Raw genomic sequence first — 19444 nt, 5'->3', positions numbered from 1 at the left:
AATGGTCATGTTAGCGGTAATTGTCTTCTGGTGGCAACTTCATTGCAGTCTATGACATGCTACGGATCTTTATTTTGGCTAAACCTTACAGGTATATTTTAACAGAACAGAGAATTTTGTTGGAAATGTTTCCCCCCTTTTTTTTTTTTTTTTTTCCCCTTTTTTTTTTTTTTGATTTTTTTTCTTTTTTCCGAAGGAGCGAGCCGGAGGAGCAGTCGCTGCGCTAGCCGCCGTGCTGCCGGTGGCCGCAGCCACCGCTGTCCTCCATCTTGCCTGGGAGGAGGAGGAGGAGGAGGGTGGGAAAGGGGAGCCGGGAAAGGAAGCGAGTCCCCGCCCGAGGAACAAGGGGGAGCTCGGGAATCTCCGGCTGCGTCCGGCACCGCTCGGGATAGGGCGGGGCGCTCCCGCCGAGCCCGCTCCCCATTGGCTGGAGTGCGGGCGGGGGCGGGGCGCGGAGTGTCGCCGGTGGCCGTTGCCCGGCGGCTGTCGGAGGTAGGACCGCGGCCTGGGGGCTGTGGGTTTGTTTATTTGTTATTTATTGTTATTAGCCGCTTCCGACTGACTTTCTCCATCCCACGTAGCTGCTGCGGGGCAGCCCGGCTGCCGGCTCGGCGGTGTGCGGAGGTCGAGCCGTCAGACCGTCCGTCGCGGAGGCGGGAACCGCTCCCGGCCCGGCCTGCGGCTGCCCGGGGCGCTCGGTGCGGGGTGGCACCGGCTCCGTCGTCCCTCCCGGGGGTCGTGCTTGGGGTGAGCTCCTCTACCCGTGGCTTCCAAGGAGAAGCGCTTACCGCTTCAGGGGAAAAACAAAGACAACAACAAAAAGCCACATGCCTGCGGCTGCCCGGGGCGCTCGGTGCGGGGTGGCACCGGCTCCGTCGTCCCTCCCGGGGGTCGTGCTTGGGGTGAGCTCCTCTACCCGTGGCTTCCAAGGAGAAGCGCTTACCGCTTCAGGGGAAAAACAAAGACAACAACAAAAAGCCACATTCCTCCCCCCCGCAAAAAAAAAAAAAAAATTTCTTTTTTTTTGGAAAGGTGCCTTTAAAAGGCATCGAAACAAGCCATTACATTGCTATCTATATTGTTACTGGTTTTATTCCGGTGCTCACAGGGACACCTTAAAATACTTCGTGTCATGGACCAGCCCAATTAATATAAATAAGCAAACAGCTCATGATGGGAAGTTGCAGCCAGGTGCTTGGTTAAGGGGCATCCCACCACAGTCCTGGTCCTCGTGTTAAACTGCCAGAATAAGATAGTGTGCAGGTGAGGTTGAAGAGAGAGTGGCGAAGTAGGCAATTTTAGCAGTTGCACAAATTAGTAAGGCTGAGTAACACGTCTGAAATGCTTGTGGTAAATGGTCAGAGACGTTGCTTATTAGCACACTTGAAACACAGAAGTACAGCTTCAGGAATTAAACTCCCAAACCTTTGCTATGTGTTAAAAGCAAAGGTAACTTCAAAAGAAATGTGATTCTGTTAGTTTATCATGGTCAGATGACGTGGAAGTCATGCACAAGGTTCCCAAGGTTTGTATTTATCTGAAGTTGTATAGCTTGATGAAAAAGCTTTTGTGCAACTACCCCTGCCCTAATTTCTCTTACAGAGAAGAGATTAGTTTGACTGAAAAGAAATTTTTTTACTGTTTTTCTTTCAGGCAGCAGGCGCAGAAAAGAGTTCCAAATTAGCACCCCACTGGCAGAAATGGTTGCAATGTGAATTCCTTTCTAGCTGGCCTAGCACCATCCACCTAGCAAAAAAACACCACTGGGGCAAATGCTGCTGTTCTCTAGCAAGCAGTGAGTTGACCTGGGAGTAGGAATAGGATATTGTACATCAGTATAGAAAAAGCTGCAGAAGAATATGAGCAAACGGGATAAGTTAATGGAAAGAGTTACTATAATGAGTAAAGAAAAATGGGTCTCCTGGAATCTCCATAGTCTGAGTTTTCAGTGGCTGGAGAGCAAGAAGTGCTCAAGATTTATCTGTTTTCTGAATTTGAATTAAGACTTTGATATGCTGCGTGACACTGGTAAAAGCTTTGGAAGACTGTTCATCAGCTATTGAAAGTAAGATACCAGCCCTCTGTCACTTAGTTGTTTATCCAGCATATTGTACAGGTGGGTGCTGAAAAGCCGAGGTTCATTTGAACAATTTTGAAGGCTGTATGACTGAAGTTTTTCCCTTCCCCTGTCCCCTCCGTCGGCTGAATTTCAGGAGATGCTGGTTTTGTTTTTCTCTAACACGTGGATGCCCTGAGCCGTGTCCCCAACTGCAAGAGCCTCTCATCACTAAGAAGGTGATTGAGGTTGACTAGTTGCAAGTCAAGTTCTTCACCTGCAGCAAAGGTGGCCTTTACAGAGAAACCATCAACAGCCAAATACGCTCATATTCTTTGCAGCCTTCCAAAGGATTATAACAATACAGTTGTGTTCACACTAATGTTCAGGATGCAATATTTACTGAAAGGTAAGTTAAAACAAAGAGACAAAGGTAGGTAAATGACATTATGACAAAGTTACTTAACACACTGTAATAAAAGAAGGATTTCAATCATTCACAGGTATCTACCTGAGATATCAAATACCAGATTTAATGTTTTGACGTTAGGAAATTAAGTTTCTTAGTTCTTCTTGATCATTTTAGGCTTGAAACTTAAAAAAAAGCAAGGTGTGAATTGTCTATGTGGAGAACGTTGCACATTGAAAAGTTGTGTGAGCTTGCCTACTTTGGAAGCCTGTCATTAGGGAATAGCCATAATCTCCATCCTCAACTCCTACTTTGCTTGTCTCGGTTTTTGTCAGCCTGCAAGTGTTTTTGCACCAAAAAAGTTGGTAAGTGCAGGAAAGGAAAGAATATTATTCTTCATGTAAAAGATATTTTAAGGGTGCTGTGACCTGCTAAATATCAGTGGTGTTAAGGTCAAGATTCAAATGAGAGCTTATTTCAATTGTACAATAGTTTTAAAAAATATAAATTTTGAAATAATATTTTAAATATATATAAAAGCATTCAATTTTATGTAAGCAAATGGTTAAAAAAGATTTCCACCCAAGCAAAATAAATGCCCCAAGAGAAGTGTTTCATTTGAATGTCCTTTATTTTTCCTTGTGTTGAGTCTTACTCCGGTTGAATGGTCACTCTAAAATTAGTATATCAATGTGCAAAGTTCTTTATTCCTGTCAAAGATGGCTCTTGTGAGGAAAAAAGCTTCACCAGTGCCTAGCTTTCAGTATCCATGCTGAGAAGTGTCACATGTCACCTCATGTTTCATCCCTAAAGGAATATGCAAGCTGGATACTTCTTGAGTTCTTTTCCTACAGCATTTGCTGTCCACTTAATGGAGAAAAAAAAAAATATGCCCCACTTCTGTAAGAGTTAAAAGAAAGCAGGGCGACAGCTTGATTTAAAATCACTGATATTTACAAGCTTTCAGGAGAAGTAAACTAGAAGCTCATTATTTTGGACAAACTACCAGAAAGGAGATGATACTGACCTACGCGGTCAGTCTGAGTTGTCTCCTTGCTCAGAACCAAAAAAGCCTTCAATTATTAAAACAAAACAAAAACAACACCACGAAAAACACCCAACATAGTTGTTCACAAGCTTCATTACCCATTCAGCCTGGCCTAGTCGGAAATGTCCCTGCTGGTGGCAGGGGGGTTAGAGCTAGATGATCTTTAAGGTCCCTTCCAAGCCAAACCATTCTATGATTCTATGATTCTGTTTCACAAAACAAAACACAGAACATAAAAGGTACTATGAGGAGAAGACTTCCACATGGAAAATGCTTGAAGGGAAAATGTACGTGGGCTTCTCTTCAACCTAGCCAGCCAGCCTGCAAAGAACTGCTTCTGACAAACATTCTTTTTCTGCAGCACACTTTCTGGGGATTCCAAACAAATCTGTACAGCAAGGCAGAAGCACTAGTAGTGAAGGCTGTGATGGTTGATACTGTGCTTTTAAGATGACAAGGCTTCTTTTAAGTTTGTAGCAGTTAAGGAAAGTAATCAAAGTTATTAATGTGTACCACCTCCCAGTTGCTATCTGGTGTCTGATCTAAATGGTGCTTGTGTTACAGCAACATTTGTCAATTTCAAATTATTCTCCAAGCACAAGATGCATCTCTTATCTGTAGACTGGCACTGAGGCATTTTCCGACCATTATCATTATTATCTCCCTCTTTTCTGCCGCAGCATCCATGTCTTTCTGAAAAGTTGTCTTGAACGCTGCTAAGCCTACGTGCCCCACTTCCTTATACTACAAAATCAAGTTCTTTTTTTATTTAATGAGTTCCGTCAGCTTTTGAAACTTCTGCCTTTGCCGCTTCATTGTTGTTTTGGATTAGGCTGCGTGGAGTCGACTTTCTTACTGGCAGCTGGTGTGGTGCTGTGTTTTGGATTTGGGATGGGAATGGTGTTGACAGCGCAATGGGGGTTTGGGTTGTTGCTAAGCTCTCAAGGCCTTTTCTGCTCCTCACACCGCCTCACCAGTGAACAGGCTGGGGGTGCACAAGAAGTTTGGGAGAGACACAGCTGGGACAGCTTCCTCAAACTGACCAAAGGGACATTCCATACCATGTGACATCATGCTCAGCGTATAAAGCTGAGGGAAGAAGGTGGCAGGGGAGACATTTAGAGCCATGGCGTTTGTCTTCCTGAGCAACCTTTACACATGATGGAGCCCTGCTTTCCTGGAGAGGGCTGAATGATGGGAAGCAGTGAATGAATTCCTTTTTTTTGCTTTGCTTGTGTGCACAGCTTTTGCTCTACCTCTTAAACTGTCTTTATCTCAATGTAAGAGTTTTTCTCACTTTTATTCTTCCAGTTCTTTTCCCCATCCTGCTGTGGGGGGAGTGAGCAAGCAGCTACTTAGTCCTAGTTGCTGGCTGGGGTTAAATCACAACAATAATTTTTTCTACTTTTCTGAAAAACAGTAATTTTTTTTAGTACCTGATAGCAGATAAACTACTTATCACCTATGTAAAATCTTGCTGGTCTACTTGAAAATATTTTTTCCATACTTCCACTTCACATTCTTATGTTTTCTTATAAACTTTGCCATTGGCAAAGTGGGAGCAGCATTTCCAGGACCCCTTAGGACATAACATGTCACAGATACTCTTGCAGTTAGCACCTGCAAGGAGGGGTTTAGTACACTTAAATCAAAAGCTGTAAAGGGCCAGTGTTTGATGGTCACTACAACTAAAGTTTTCATGCTTATCTGGTCATGACTGTCAAATCTTAAACAAAGAATTAAGCAGGGTTTTAATAATCTACAGACCAACTTGTGTGGTTTTGCATATCACTTACCAAAAATGTTAACCATCCTGATTTTATTTATAAGCAAACCACATTTTTTTTCATTCTCACCATTTCAATGATGTGATATCTCTATAAAAATCCAGCTCCCAGTTCTGGTACATGGCATGTACTGACTTGTCAATGTCAAGGACACTTCTGTTATGTGTAGAAATTACATCAGCCGTCTGATGTTTTATAGACTATTGGTGGTCTATGCGCCATCTGTTGACTAACCTCAGCCTAATGAAGTGTTGGTTTTTCTTTTTACACTTAAGCAGTCATAATTCTACATTATTGTACAATTATTGGCAGCTGAACCACTCGGCTGCATCTCAGGCAAGTCATCCCATTGCCTTTGCTATCCAGGTTTTCAGAAACACTTGTTTTCTCCATAAAGCAGTATGCATACATGTAAATGGACACACACATGCACACCCTGATTTCAGATTTTCTATCACTAGCATTAACATTGAAGCATACTGGACTTTCAAAGAGTATTTTTCTCTTTCTCCAAGATTTCCTGTGCAGAAATGTGTGCAGTGTTTCGGAGGCTTTCTGAAAGAATTGAAGTTATTGTGCCTGGTTGAAAACAACATGCACATTCATTATAAGACCACAGCTAAGCTGAATAATATCCAGAAATCCTAACAATGCTAAAGTCTCTATAGGTGATTTGCTCTTCTTTTTTAATCAGTTATTCTCAAGGTGTCATGACCTCTTATTCTGCTTGTTATGCTACCAATGCTATCAACAACCTGTGTGTGTATGATTATTACTGGACAGTATTCCAGTCTCATGACATTTTATGCATTGAAGGCATCAATGATAATCTTACTTGATCATGATATACAGACAGCTTGTGTAGAAACAACCTCTGCCCTTCATGCCTAAAAACCACTACCATGTCCAGAGAAAAAAATGTATTGTACATACTGAAAAAGTGTTCCATATGTATCTTTAAACACAGACCACTCTTTTGTATCATCGTGATGGAAACTCAGAAAAATAGGTCACTAATTAAGTTAACTTATTACGGTAATGATTGCCAAAAGATCACCAGACAGCCTTACATTGTGTCACTTATTTTTACCAAGCATTTTGACACACCCTGCACTACATTTATGAGAAAACTGTTCACTTAGTAACAAAGCAGTGTCAAGTCCAGTTGACAATTATCCTTCTGCTTTAACAGTAATAGTCTGTTAATTGTACTGGCTTGTCTACAATCAGTTGTCAAAATAGTGTGCAAGAATTGGCATAGAGCAGCACACAAGAGCCATGCATAAAATAGAATTGTAATTTATGAGCCTATACAAAGTGAAAAGTCAATCAAAAGTGAAGCTTAAAACAAATGGCGTCCTGCTTCAGGAGTAATCTCCCAGAAGAGGGCATTTAAATCAGTTCCACTGCATGTGTACTTGTATGCCCGTAACTTCATCAGCATGCTGGTTTAGAGTAGCCCAGATTGGAAAGCATCTTGGATGCCTATGACTGTATCACTTCTGTCAATCAATATCTCAGCAGGGATTGAAAAAATTTGAGTAATTGCTTGTGCAACAAACAAACCAAAAATGCATAGTTCCTCTTCTATACACAGAACTTAATTGCAGTTTGAGTCATTTAAAAACTGACAACTTTAAAAAATATTTACAATACTTTTGCATCTGGTGGTAGGGTTGATAGCAACCTATGTAACTTTTAAGTCATAGAAAACAACAAACTTAGTCTTCCTAGGTTGATGGTTCCACAAGAATGCTTTCAGTCCCTGCTGACTTTACTGCTTTGAAAGAGGAGTGCAGTTTTTTCAGCCAGGTGATATTTACAATTGGACTTTGTGCTTTTCCAGGTTCATTTGAGAGCTTGATAAAGAAACACTTCCAAGACATACAGCTTTTTCAGTCAGGATACCAGTAAAGGCTGTTCTGCTGCAGTGGATCTAGACTGCATGAGTGCCCAAACAGATCCCCAGGATTTTGTTTCATTTGCTCAGAATAAGGCTTTCTAAATTCCCAAGGAGACTTATTGAGACCCATGGCATGGTTCCACATCACAACCTGTTGCTGCAAGAGGTGATCTCTAGCATTAAAGCCACATTTTACCATCTAATTTATTTGTTTCTAGGTCTATACATATCTAATGATTTCTCCTTTCCCTTTACCAAGGCTTTGTCTCCACATTGGTCTTTTTAGCATATCCTTCACTTCCCGCAGATATTTCACTATTGCCTGTGGTCTCTATACATAATATGATTTGTTCTGGGTTTGTTTAGGGAAGTCAACTTCTAGTTGAGGATTTGTCATTCTTTAGTACCAGTTGGTCAACATTGTCATCCTAGTTGATTATACTATTAGCTAGACAGTAGCAACAGATGTTATTCCTGACATCATTGCTTAGTCGTAATGAATTTTGTGGGGCTGCAGAGCCATGAATTGCCAGCCTTGACTTCCCCCAGGAGCTGCTGTAATTTGAAAGAACTGACCAATGTGAAACAAAGTTTCCTAGTGTTTCCTTTGCACATAATCAGAAAGTCAAATTCCTTGCCACGCCTGGGAAGCCACTTGGCTTTCAGCAGAAAAAAAAAAAAAGAGCAGCAGCTGCAGCAATGCTTTGTGGATACAGGGCAGTAAATAAATGGGTTTGGTTTTTTTTCTGTCCTCTCCAATTTTTCAATTAAAAGACAAGTCTTCTTTCATTTTCCTTCATCCTGCCTGGTATATCCCCTTTTCCCTATTGTACCACAATAAGCTAATTGAGCAAAATGCCAGCATTTTCTCCCCATGTGCTTGCTCTCTTTTCAATTTAGCAGCTAATTTCACCAGTAGTCCTAATTTCCTATTTTCAGTTGAATAGGCTACTTGGAGTGGAACCCTTGGGCACAACAGTGGTAAGTTTTTGGTGTCGACCCTGAAAGGTATCCAGCACATACTGGTCTTGGCATGTTAACCCCAGTAGAGCCGGTTGCTTCCTAAGATACTCAGCAATTGGGAGACCATTCAGGACCCACGGAGTCACTTGGTGTTCCGCATTCCCTCCAGGGTCTCAGCTGCTGTTTCTAAAGACAGAAACGCAGAGCTTCAGCTTCCAAGTCTTTCTAGTCCTTAGCCCCTTTGCCAATACTTGCACCCAAGACTGAAGATGTAATCCGTGCATGCTTTCATTCTGGGATAAAGGGCTGTTTCTACACAAAGCAAGTTTACAGATCACATGCTCAGCGTGGCTTACACCATATCCCTGCTTCTCAGTTGTCACAGCAGAGGAGCAGATAATGTGGGACAGGAGCTGCATACAGTTGGCAGCGCTCCCAGGAAATGCTTACAAACTTCTAAGCCTTAGCATAACTGTATGACACAAGCTAATTTTTAAATTCTGCTAAAATAAGTCTACCCTTTGGTGCAGATTAATAGCCCAAAATAATCCTTTTACAGATAGAAGGCTACATCCAGTCATTCCAGTTGTCATTGTTGTTAGTGCATAGCCTTGAAGTTTCACCAGTTGTCTCTTTCATATCGATAAGAGGTGGGAAATGACTTTTTTGACAGTAAATCTCTAGCAATGGAGCAACCAGATCAGTAACAAGCAGATGCAATGAATACCAAATTCAGTTAATTTACTAAGTGAATGTTTAATGTTTTTACCTAAGCCCTAAAATTAAGTTATCAATGCTTTTTAGTGAAAGATTTCATATCAGGTCTCAAATAAATTACTTGAAATTTTGCTATTTAAATTTTGTGCCTAAATTTCTTCCCTATTTGCTGCTTTCACCTAATAGAAGTATTTCCTGCATGACAGCTACCGACTTTATTGGCTCAGGTTTCCCCTAGACTTACACACTTGTCCAATAGGTACGGAAATTTGCATAGCTTTTAAGAAGTTTTTGATTTCTCGTGTCTGCAAGGGCTTTACAAAGGTGCCTTCCATAGGGATGACAGCAGCTCATGTGATGACTTGTCTTTGCAGCATGCAGTGAATGTTAGGTCCAAATTGTGTCCTTTAGCTAATTTTGGAATTTTAGGATCTTCATTACACTATGGAGACTGCATGACAAACAACCATTTCATTACAAAAGCAACTTTTCTGTGCTTGGGTATTTCAGCTAACATGTTGCTTCAAGCTCTGTCTGCTCATTTAAAACATTCTTCATAGGCTTTGATTGCCGGGTTGAGCCATGAATCAATACCACTGCTATCACAACCTGCCTCGACATTTTGTCAGAAAAAAGCCATTCTTTTTGAACTTGCTGCAATACATATTGCATTTTGTCACTTTACTGGCATTCCATTCATGTCTGTTTTGTGGAATTTGATTACTCTGAATTACTGTCTATTTCTGCAGTTGACTATAGTGACTAATTTCTAAGCTTCTGTAATAATTAAAAATCAGGTCTAAAAACAATGAGATATAAAAGTTATTGTTATGCTACAGGAGAGGACCAAATCCAGTCAGCCATCTTGAGGGTGATAATAGTTTTATTAAAGCATTAGTTCACCTAGAAGTAATAATTTCTGATGTTCTGATGCACAGGTTTGAAAAATTTATCATACCACAAAAATAATTTATTTCTTACAAATGCAGATAATGTAAGGGTGTAAGAAGTTAGAATTGGAAGACATGTAGGAAATTATCTTCTGTCATGCTATTTTCACCAAGTGTCACCCCGTGACTAAAGAGGGCCCAGACCAACTTTCATGACAAAATTGCAGTACAAAGTACTTTAGTTATCTTATTCATTAATTCCTCTTTTTTTCCACTGGCTTAACTTTTGTCATATTTCATAGCATGCAAGGGAGTTAGCGTGTGGCTTTATCCTTTTGAGGTGGAAAATAATTGTATTTCCAATCACTTCACTCCATATGAACATCTACTACAAGGATTATAATTACTCACAAGCTCTCAAATTCTATGCATCACTGTGGGTTTCATCTGTTATATCTTCTGCTGTATTTGATAAATGTATCTACTATTTAACACAACCATTCTGTTTCAAATCTGTTATATATAGCATTCAAAGACAGAAATACTTTTACCAGCTTTTCAAAACATCTGGTGGGCATTTTTTGGGGGGAGGGGTGTCCCTAAATATGGCATCAAGCACAACAATGAAGCATTCTAAACAATTTCCTATATCTGTTTATGAACTTTTGGATGCAAGGTTTTTTTCTGAAATATATATTTTATTTTTTTTTATTGAAGGGGAGGAATCAAGCCCTTGCTCCTTTTATGCCATTTTTTCTGTACTAGCTTTAAGCCATCAGTTCTCTCCAACTGTGATTCCTTGGCAGGATTAAGATCTAGTTTCCTCCTTTTTCATACATAAGGAAATAAATTAACTCCTTCATCATTCATTCATGAGGCAAATTCATTCTTTGTAATGTATTTAGAAACATTGTTTCTCATTGATTCACCAATGGTATTTTTATTTCTAAATGATATTCAAGAAATAGTTATTTCTTATTAATATTTTTATATATCTAAGAGTATTAGTATTTTCACATATGGCAAGATATTTAGATTATTTAAAACTAGGTAATGGAGTATTCAGTGAAAAACTGAATATTGCAAACATCCCAAAGAACGAAATTTTGCTTGTATTAATGTTGAGGTTTTGTGAACAAGGCCACTCAAAATAGACAAAATAAAACTACTTCCAAAAGTGGAGAAATGTGGTGGCAGCTGAAACCAAAGATGAGCAGTTGAGACGAAGAACTGCTTCATAAGGCTTCAGCAGGCTTTTTGTAACACACTTTCTGAATGAATTGATTGAGTAGATGGGAGAGAAGGTGGGGATAAAGGATAGTTTGCCGCGCTGGGTTAAACATGCAACTTAGTGATATTCATGTTTTCTGTAAAATGAACAGTTATAAATGACAAAATTGTTTGGTTTTCCAGTGACTGGTGACTTCCATATGAAATTGTGAGCAGTATGATTACAATGGAAGGATTTTTATCTATTCACTAAACACAAGCCACGTGCCATAAAGAGTGAAAATGCTTGTGTGAAATGTAGTCCCATGTCTTGTTTCAGAGAGCAATAGATACCAAATGCTACAATGAAATAAAGTAATAGTTTTACCAATACTGAAAGTTTCTTTTGGGCCTCATACTGCTATCATAAATCCTAAACCACAAGCATCACTATCCCTTAACATATATATACATTGTGACTCTTGTACCTGTAGGTGATAAAAGTTAATTGGAAAACTAAGTAGGAAAAGGTGGAATCTTTGATTAGATGAGCTGGTGCAACTGGAAAAGCCAGACGAGCTTTTAGACACACACATTCTTCAAACCAGCTGAAGTAGTCTTGTATACCTTAAAATTTTTATGCTAGCAACATTAGTTGACTTTAAAAGACTTGATTCTCACTAGAAATTGAGTTTCTCTTACATCCTTAGAACACTATGGCTACAGAAATCTTATTTTAAAATATTATGAGGCCTAGAAATTGTTTCTTTTGATTGGTTTTGAACATACTGGTTTTTCATTAAAGAGGTTATTTCTTTTGCCTTAGAGAAAACAGTAATGTACAAGTCCTTCTTACTCTTTCCATTCTGTTGACCACATTTGCAGTTATGCAAATAACTGTCTCTGTCTCTTAAGTGGTCATACTTTTTAACATACATTCCTATGTATGCGATTTTATGCTTCTAAAAAATGTTGTTCATTTTTTCTGGATTCTGTTGCTCCTTTACCTTTTGTATCACACAGTGTACTAAAAGCTGAACATATTTCATAGTTCATCTCAAGCTGAGGGTTTCTAATATATTTATACAATAGTATTTTAAGTTCTAGTATTAGTATTATGTAAATTGGTGACATAATCTTACTTTAGTCTAAACTGTGAGTTGTGTCAATCCATCTAAAAATTTCATGTAACTCAAATACCTTTGTTGCACCTTTATAATATCCTTATCTTATACTTGTGCAAAAATGGGGATTTATTACATTAAGATTGGTGGAGGAATAAAAGTTTTACATCTTCATAAGGTTGGGTTTTTTTAGTTCTGATATGATAATACCAACAAAGTAAGAAAGCTTAGAAATAAATAAAATAAAAAATTAGAACTAATTTGATTGAAAGTATGGACATAAATCTGTACTTCTATAAACATAAAAAGTTTGGAAAAAGCTTGAAAAAGTAAGTGTAAGCAGTGAAACAGATTTTGTTCTCCCTGCCTTGGGAGGGTGTTCTAAATTGGATGACCTCTTCAGGTGTTTTCCAGACCTGTAATTTTACAGAATGAAATGCATCATTAAAATGTTTAGACTGCCCTGCACATGCATTAATCTAAGTAATTTATGAATATTTACACTTTACTAATCTCTCTCTTTCAGATCACTAAGAAATTGAGTAGATAATGATGGTCTTAGTATAGTGCCTTTCCTCATTCAAATCAAATACCAGCACAACAGAAGTTGAACAGTGATTCCTCTCCTCTCCTCTCCTCTCCACTCCTCTTCCTCAGTTTACCCTTTTCTAATTGCCCTTTACTCTGTGACTTGCTTATTTTCTCCTTTGAAGAAATTTATCAAAGAATTTTTTCATGTGGAAAATAATACTGCACTTGATAACATCAATTTATACAGTAGTTTTTATATCAGCATGATTCCTTTTGTAAAAACAGAATATTTTCTTCACTTTATACTATGTTGCTTTAGAATGAGTTTTAACTACAGTGAAAGGCTTCTTTTAATCTAGAACAATTATAGCCATTCAAAGATTGGTGCCATTTTAATGGCTGTGTATTGATGTAACAATATCAGTGTAAAATGTACAGTGATACATCTGTTCCTGTAGAAACAGTCAAATATTCCAACAAGGACAGAAGCTTTCTTTGTTATACAAATATTTGGATCATCTGGCTTTAGAAAGCTAGTCATATAGCTTTGGCTATAGGTAAATCCAGATAGCATGCATTTTATGTGCTTTCAAAGTCTACTGCTTATTTTGATGCACTTCTAGATCTGTTTCACAGTGAGATGTTTGTTTTTCTGTCTTAAGTGCTGAGAAATTGAAGGTGAGATGTTTTCCATCAATTATACATGTGCTACCAGACCCTCTGCCTAAATCCTGTGAGGTAAGGAACCTTCCAAACTGGACGCACACTTCTGAGCCAAAAGTCCATTGGTGTGAGTTGTGTGTCTATGTCCCATGGCTCTTCAACTTCTGTAAAGTGAGGGAACATCCTTTTTTTTTTTTTTTTGTTTTTAATAAAATCCATGGACAAACTTATGAAAATATAATACTGGTCTTTACATAAAATCAAATTAAATTAGCTTAAACTTTGTATGTCATTTTAGTACTCTTTGTCACATTTTATTGCCTGCTTGCCTGGGAATCCATGCATAGTCTCTTCAGGTTTTTTTCTTACTTTACTTTTTTTTGGCTATCTTCAAATGCTTTGTGATCTTCTGATGTCTTGTGATCTTCTTGCTAAAATTTGAAAGCCACTAATCTGCAAGGACTCATGTCATCGGTGGAGAAGAGCGGCTGAGGAGGGCTCTGTGGATTGTCTACTCTCGAGGCACTGAGGAGACAAGGGCTCAGGCGCCGTCACAGTGGCTTCACGGACACCTTTGTCTTTCTCTAGTGAGCTGCTATATTTGAGAGAAAGCTGAAAAAAAGATGTCTAAAGAGGTCCAAAAATAATCTGTCCTGAAGAACTAATATATATATAAAGATTTCCTCCCTTTGCTCCCTCTTCTTTGGGTCACAAGAGCACCATAAGAAGAACTGATCTTACTGATTACTATTAATATTGGAACAGGTTTTTCATTGCTGAGTTAGCAGCTGTCAGAATCTACTCCTTGGTGAGTTTTTAATTAATGATATCTGAATCATAGTAAAGCTAGATGACATTTGATAAGGTATAGATCAAATGGACACGTAAAAGTTCCAGGCAGAGGCAATTTCTACAGTTTAAAAAAGAACCCAGAGATGGATCTTTTATTGACACCATAGAGACCTTGCCCACTAACATAAATCACTACTTTCTCACATGGCCAGAAGAGAGGCACAGTTAGCTTAAGAATACAGAATAAAGTCTTCCTTGCATTCATCTCTTGCGGGTGCAACACGACGAAGCACTTGATGGCAACAGAGAAGAGCTCAGCCAGTCTCAGTGTGAAATGGAAACGCTCTGGCAAACAAGTCCACACTCCTGTCTTAGCAAAGAAGTGCTTTCTCACAACAGCTGCCTTACCAACTGACATTACATGGTAAGGACCCTTCCTGAACAAATACATGTCTTCTTTTTACATTCCCTTTGATGCACACACCCAGAAATAAAATGCAGGGAGGCAAAACTCAAAAGCTAGTGTCAAACTCTACAAGTAGTTTAATTGCACAGACCTGACCAAATATTAGTTTCCCCCTTCGGTTCCCATCTTTCTGCAAATTATCTACTTCAGGTGCTTTACAAGGTATAGGATATTTTACCTTCTCACTTTGCTGTCCTGCCTGTCAGGCAGGTCAGGATCATGACGTGGGCTGATCTCTTATTTTCTACAAGTTGAGGACTTGCAGGAGGGCTCTGCTATGCGATAGCACTACTGGACAGCTGCATAGGGCATAGTCTTGCCATTTTAAAAGTTAGACCCCAACCTTAAGAAGCCTTTAGTGTCCTCAGCTCTCAGTAACTTGTGGCATCTGAGCTAAAATATGTAACAGGGTGAGTGGTGCTGCTTTTCTTTTTGTTAAGAATTAATAATAGGATGTTCCAATGTTTCTTAAGTTTGATGATGGGACCACAAGTGATGATCTGAATTGCAGATGGTAATGGTTCCTTCCTCTCTGATTTGGCTTTGATAGTTCCTTTGATGTAGAAGAACTGTGAGCTTAATTTGCATAACATTACTCCCACTCCTATCAGTCTGTTGATGAGCTATCTTTATTAAATTTTTCACCATTTTGGGATTATTTACATACTTCCTGATTTTATAATGAGATCCTGTTTTACTACACAGGGAGCTTGCTGATGAACATCTGGTACCTTATGAGTTTTGATACTCTTAGCATGTTTTTTAAAATCTTGCTCCTGTTACAAATTATTCCACTCCATCAGAAATTACTACCATTCTTAATTGACGTGCAATGTCTTGTCAAGGAAATGGCAACTGGAGGTGATAAAATGGGCAGCAGGATAAATATTATCAACGGGTTCAATTGGTGGTTTTGCCTTTTATTAATATGAACATATGAGATACTTTCAAAATGAGAATGTGAAAATAAATATGTTTCTGCTTTTACAAATTGTCTTCTAAGTTATAATGCTCACTTTTATTCTAATTCCAGCTTCCTTTCTCTCTTACTTTTCTGTAGCAGCATGTCTTCTGGAAAAAAGATTTCTCTTACTGCTGAGCAGAAGAGTGAAGATATGTTTTCACAGATCACTTGAATATAAAGAAGAACCATTTTTTGGCCAGAAAATAGATTAACATCTTTGAATCTCTGTTAAACATGAAATGCACATTTACTACTCTTAGTTTCATGAGAGTTATATTAGTTAATGTTTTTATTGAGAGTAACATGTGACATCACTCACTTTCCAGTTTCTCACACTTTTTTCTCTTATCCTCAAGTATTTTGTTCTTCTTTGGTTTAGGCAGCACAATCAGAAAGAGAAAAAAAAATCCAGATTTGCAAACATAAGAAAGATTTCCTTCAAAATTGGTTTTCTTTAGAATAATTTCAGGAGAAGGAGTATAATTAATTAGGACTGGAGATAGAGAAGGTGCTAGTACACCCAATACCTAGGTCTAATACATTTTGAGGCTTCCACTGCAATTCCACTAGGAATGAGAGCATCGCTTGTGCAATATGCAGCCTATTAAAAATATTTACCCCCAAGAAAGAGTTTTATGGGTTACAGTTATACACAGACATTAAGAAAAATATCCTGGACTGCAAGCTTTTGTGGGGTTATTTTGGGTTGGTTTTTTTTTGGGGGGGGAGGGTGTGAGAAGGGGACAAAGACCATGTTATAGACCAGTCTATAGCTTTCAAAGCACTATTTTTCTGTCAGGCAAATTTTGTAACTTCTCATTTCACAGCTTGCCAACTTTCCCATCCTTTAAATCGGAGTATCTTGATGCCTATTACTAATAAGGTTCTTCTTGCTCGAAATAATGTATTGGAATCACTGTGAAATTAAAAAAAAATACCTGTTTTTTTTTTCTTTTTTAAAGAGCAGTCCCTTAAGGTGCAGTTTACTGAATAACGCAAGTTATTCTAGGAATTAGGTATGCAGGATTACATCAAACATTAAAGAATTACACCACTAGCTTATTCTTAACATGTCTGCTTTGTAATCTGTAGAACATGTCCGTGTACAAGAGAAAAGCAATTTATCTGAATCTCTAAACGGTACAATCATTTAGCCTATGTGATTTATTTTGATTGGAAATATCTCCTGATTTACCTCTTCCAATGTAACCATTAATTTACAATTTGAGTGATAGTATGTGGTTAAACATTAACTTTTCAATTAATTTTTACATATCTACAAGGTCTATAATAGACAGCAGGTTCTGTAATTACAAATAAGGCACTATATAAAATAATGTAATATATTTTAAAAGGCAATGCCTTTTAGATTGTGCTTGTCCTTCTTTTAAAAGAACTCTGGGAATTTTGAAGGGTACATGGAAAGAAACACTTTTTATTTGATGAATTGAGTTTATAATAAAATGGCTCCAAAGACCAAATAAAAAATATCTGAGATGGCAAAAGGCAGGATATTAATGTATTGATATCATCTAGATAATAATACAGTATGTTCCTGAGCTTAGAGGTTTTCAGAAGCTTTGAGAAGTAAAATGACTGTGTTTTCAAGATATCAAAAAGTTCTGAAGTACATTTTACAGTTTAAAAGGTGGACTTAAAAATAGGTGGTATATGCGCACACACACTTGTGAGTGCGTTGCCCTGCTAAAGCTGTAGATTGGTTCCATAAAGATGGACTCTCTCTGAGAAAATTTTCTCTATAAGGAATATGTGGGCCTTAGGAGTCCTGTGGTAGCTCCATACCTCAGGATGCAGGAGGCAATGTCGCAAAAAACCAAAGACTGACTGCAATGTATAAACATCTCAGCTGTCCTCAGATGCCAGAAGAGCCCTGGAGGCAGCGGGTAGCTTGTGCTGGTGGCTACATCAGTACAACAAATAAGGTGGCGTAAAGTTCCTCTATGTCACCTTTGCCCTCTTCTTGCACCCTCAGGGCAAGCACAAGTCCAAATTCGTTGTTGCCACAGGTTTGCATTGTGGCCGGGTTCTGTAATACTTTGCACGTTCCAAAAACAACCCTCTTTTCACTGCTCTCAAAGGTTAATTCAATAAACAAAACACAATAAAAGCTACTGAAAAGCAGCTGCTCCCGCAGGAAGGAAGCTGGTTTACTGCTCCTTGGTTTCCCATGCTGCCAGAATATTAAATTGCCATTTTCAACAAGGTGGCTACAGCTGCCTTAGAATTTAACTTTCTTTTTTCATTGCTGTTGCACTCATGGTGGGAAGCTGCTCCTTTGAAAGTATGATCCATCCTGGGTGATCGCTGTGGGGTGGAGCAAAACACCCATCCTAAGCAACCTGTTACAAAATTTCCTTTAATGTCTGTAGGGATAGGAATCTGGCTTTTTAATTTAGAAGGAAACCTGATGATTTTTTATAAAACTGCTAACAATACCTTATGCCAACTATTTTTCATGCTTCCCAGCTCCCTTGGTCTACCTACCTCTTAAGCTTGCGTGTAGGAAGAACTTCTGTCATTCTCCTCATGTATCTTACTCACCTTCATGTGGCTATGCTTTCCCTCTTTGTTTTCCTGTACACACTTTGTACGGTTCAGTTGGTTTTCTGAACACTTGGTGTTCTAAAAAATGTATATGTTGTACTGAAATATGTTTTTCCATAGCCTAATTGCACTGGTCACTCCATGGCCCATGCTAAATCTCTGATCAATGTATAAATTTTAGTGAAAAATTAGTTCAAGACAATAGTTGAGGTACCGCTTATTTTTTTTTTAGATGGTAGACTTTATTTTTATGTAGATTTTCCTGGGTGTGAGTATATGAATGGAATTCATGACAGTGAAGAAAATGACACTGATTGTGCTTGAACCTTTCAGAGCACTGAATAAATCCAGCTTGTATGATGTTTTTCTTCAGCTCTGTATTAATACACACAGGCCTGACCTGAGGATGCAAATTCTGTAAGGGGGTAATTTCTGAAAAAAGTATTTTAACTGCTACGCATGCAAATACGTAATTGTTCACAGGACATTTTAAATTATGTTTTAAAAGACACAAGCTAAATTCGTGTTCTTTGTGCTGAAAGGACTTGTTACTTTATTCAGCAGATTTTAATAGAAAATAGAAGAGCAGAATCTGCACAGTATTTGAAAGTCAGGCCTTTGTTTTACCGAATATTATGTGCCTCTGGGACAGGAAGAAAGCCTGCGCAACAGGTTTCTGCACCCTTGCCGACATGTTCAGACAAATTAACTTGTCACGACGAGTTTTGCTTGGTCTTCCTGAGGGGAGGCAGAGGGGTGTGGAGTGCTATAACACTGCCTCACTTTTTCTCAGTGGATGGCTTTGATTTGTAGCTATTTGAATGGATTTTTCTCTACACACGTGACACTCCCCCTCCAATCACTGTGCTTGCATAAACCTCATGTAATGTAAGCCTACATCCTTCTCCTTGGAGTAGGTACAGCCAAAACAGACAGCTGTTTAGATCTCCCTGGCAAAGAATCCCATCGGTCTCACCCACACTGGATGCACATACATGGTCTTCTGGCTGTCAGACCCATCTGTTAGGATGGCGTGGTGCCCATCCTCAGCCTTGTGAGATAGATTCACTGCAACACAGATACAAAGCAACCATAGGATTCGGGGCAGGCGTTCTATACAGTGTGGCAAATAGTGCCTATTATAGGGCAAATAACACCTTTGGGCTATTAGCAGTACCGTATGTTTATTTAGTGTATGTATCTTATGTAGGTATTTGTCATGGGATATGTGGATACAAAAGACACAAGTCAAAATATTTGCACCTGGAAGCATGAAATTAGACTCCCAAGTGTGTATGTCTCGGTGTGTGTATAGATAAATATATATATAAACACACATATACATATGTGTGTGCAT

The 19444-nt window shown here is 38.8% G+C and overlaps 1 long non-coding RNA gene across 1 annotated transcript; it reads left to right on the top strand.

Moving 5' to 3' along the window:
- Nucleotides 1–12856: 12856 nt before the first annotated feature.
- LOC106887302 lies at nt 12857–18447 on the top strand. Its single transcript, XR_001411852.1, has 2 exons — nt 12857–14516; nt 15619–18447. It is a non-coding gene; the product is annotated as an uncharacterized LOC106887302 (long non-coding RNA).
- Nucleotides 18448–19444: the final 997 nt, after the last annotated feature.

This window comes from Calidris pugnax, unplaced genomic scaffold (genome assembly GCF_001431845.1).
Source record: "Calidris pugnax isolate Ruff unplaced genomic scaffold, ASM143184v1 scaffold8, whole genome shotgun sequence".
Classification (NCBI taxonomy): Eukaryota; Metazoa; Chordata; class Aves; order Charadriiformes; family Scolopacidae; genus Calidris; species Calidris pugnax.
Note: the sequence above shows the minus strand (reverse complement) of the source record. Positions and strands in the feature narration are given on the sequence as shown.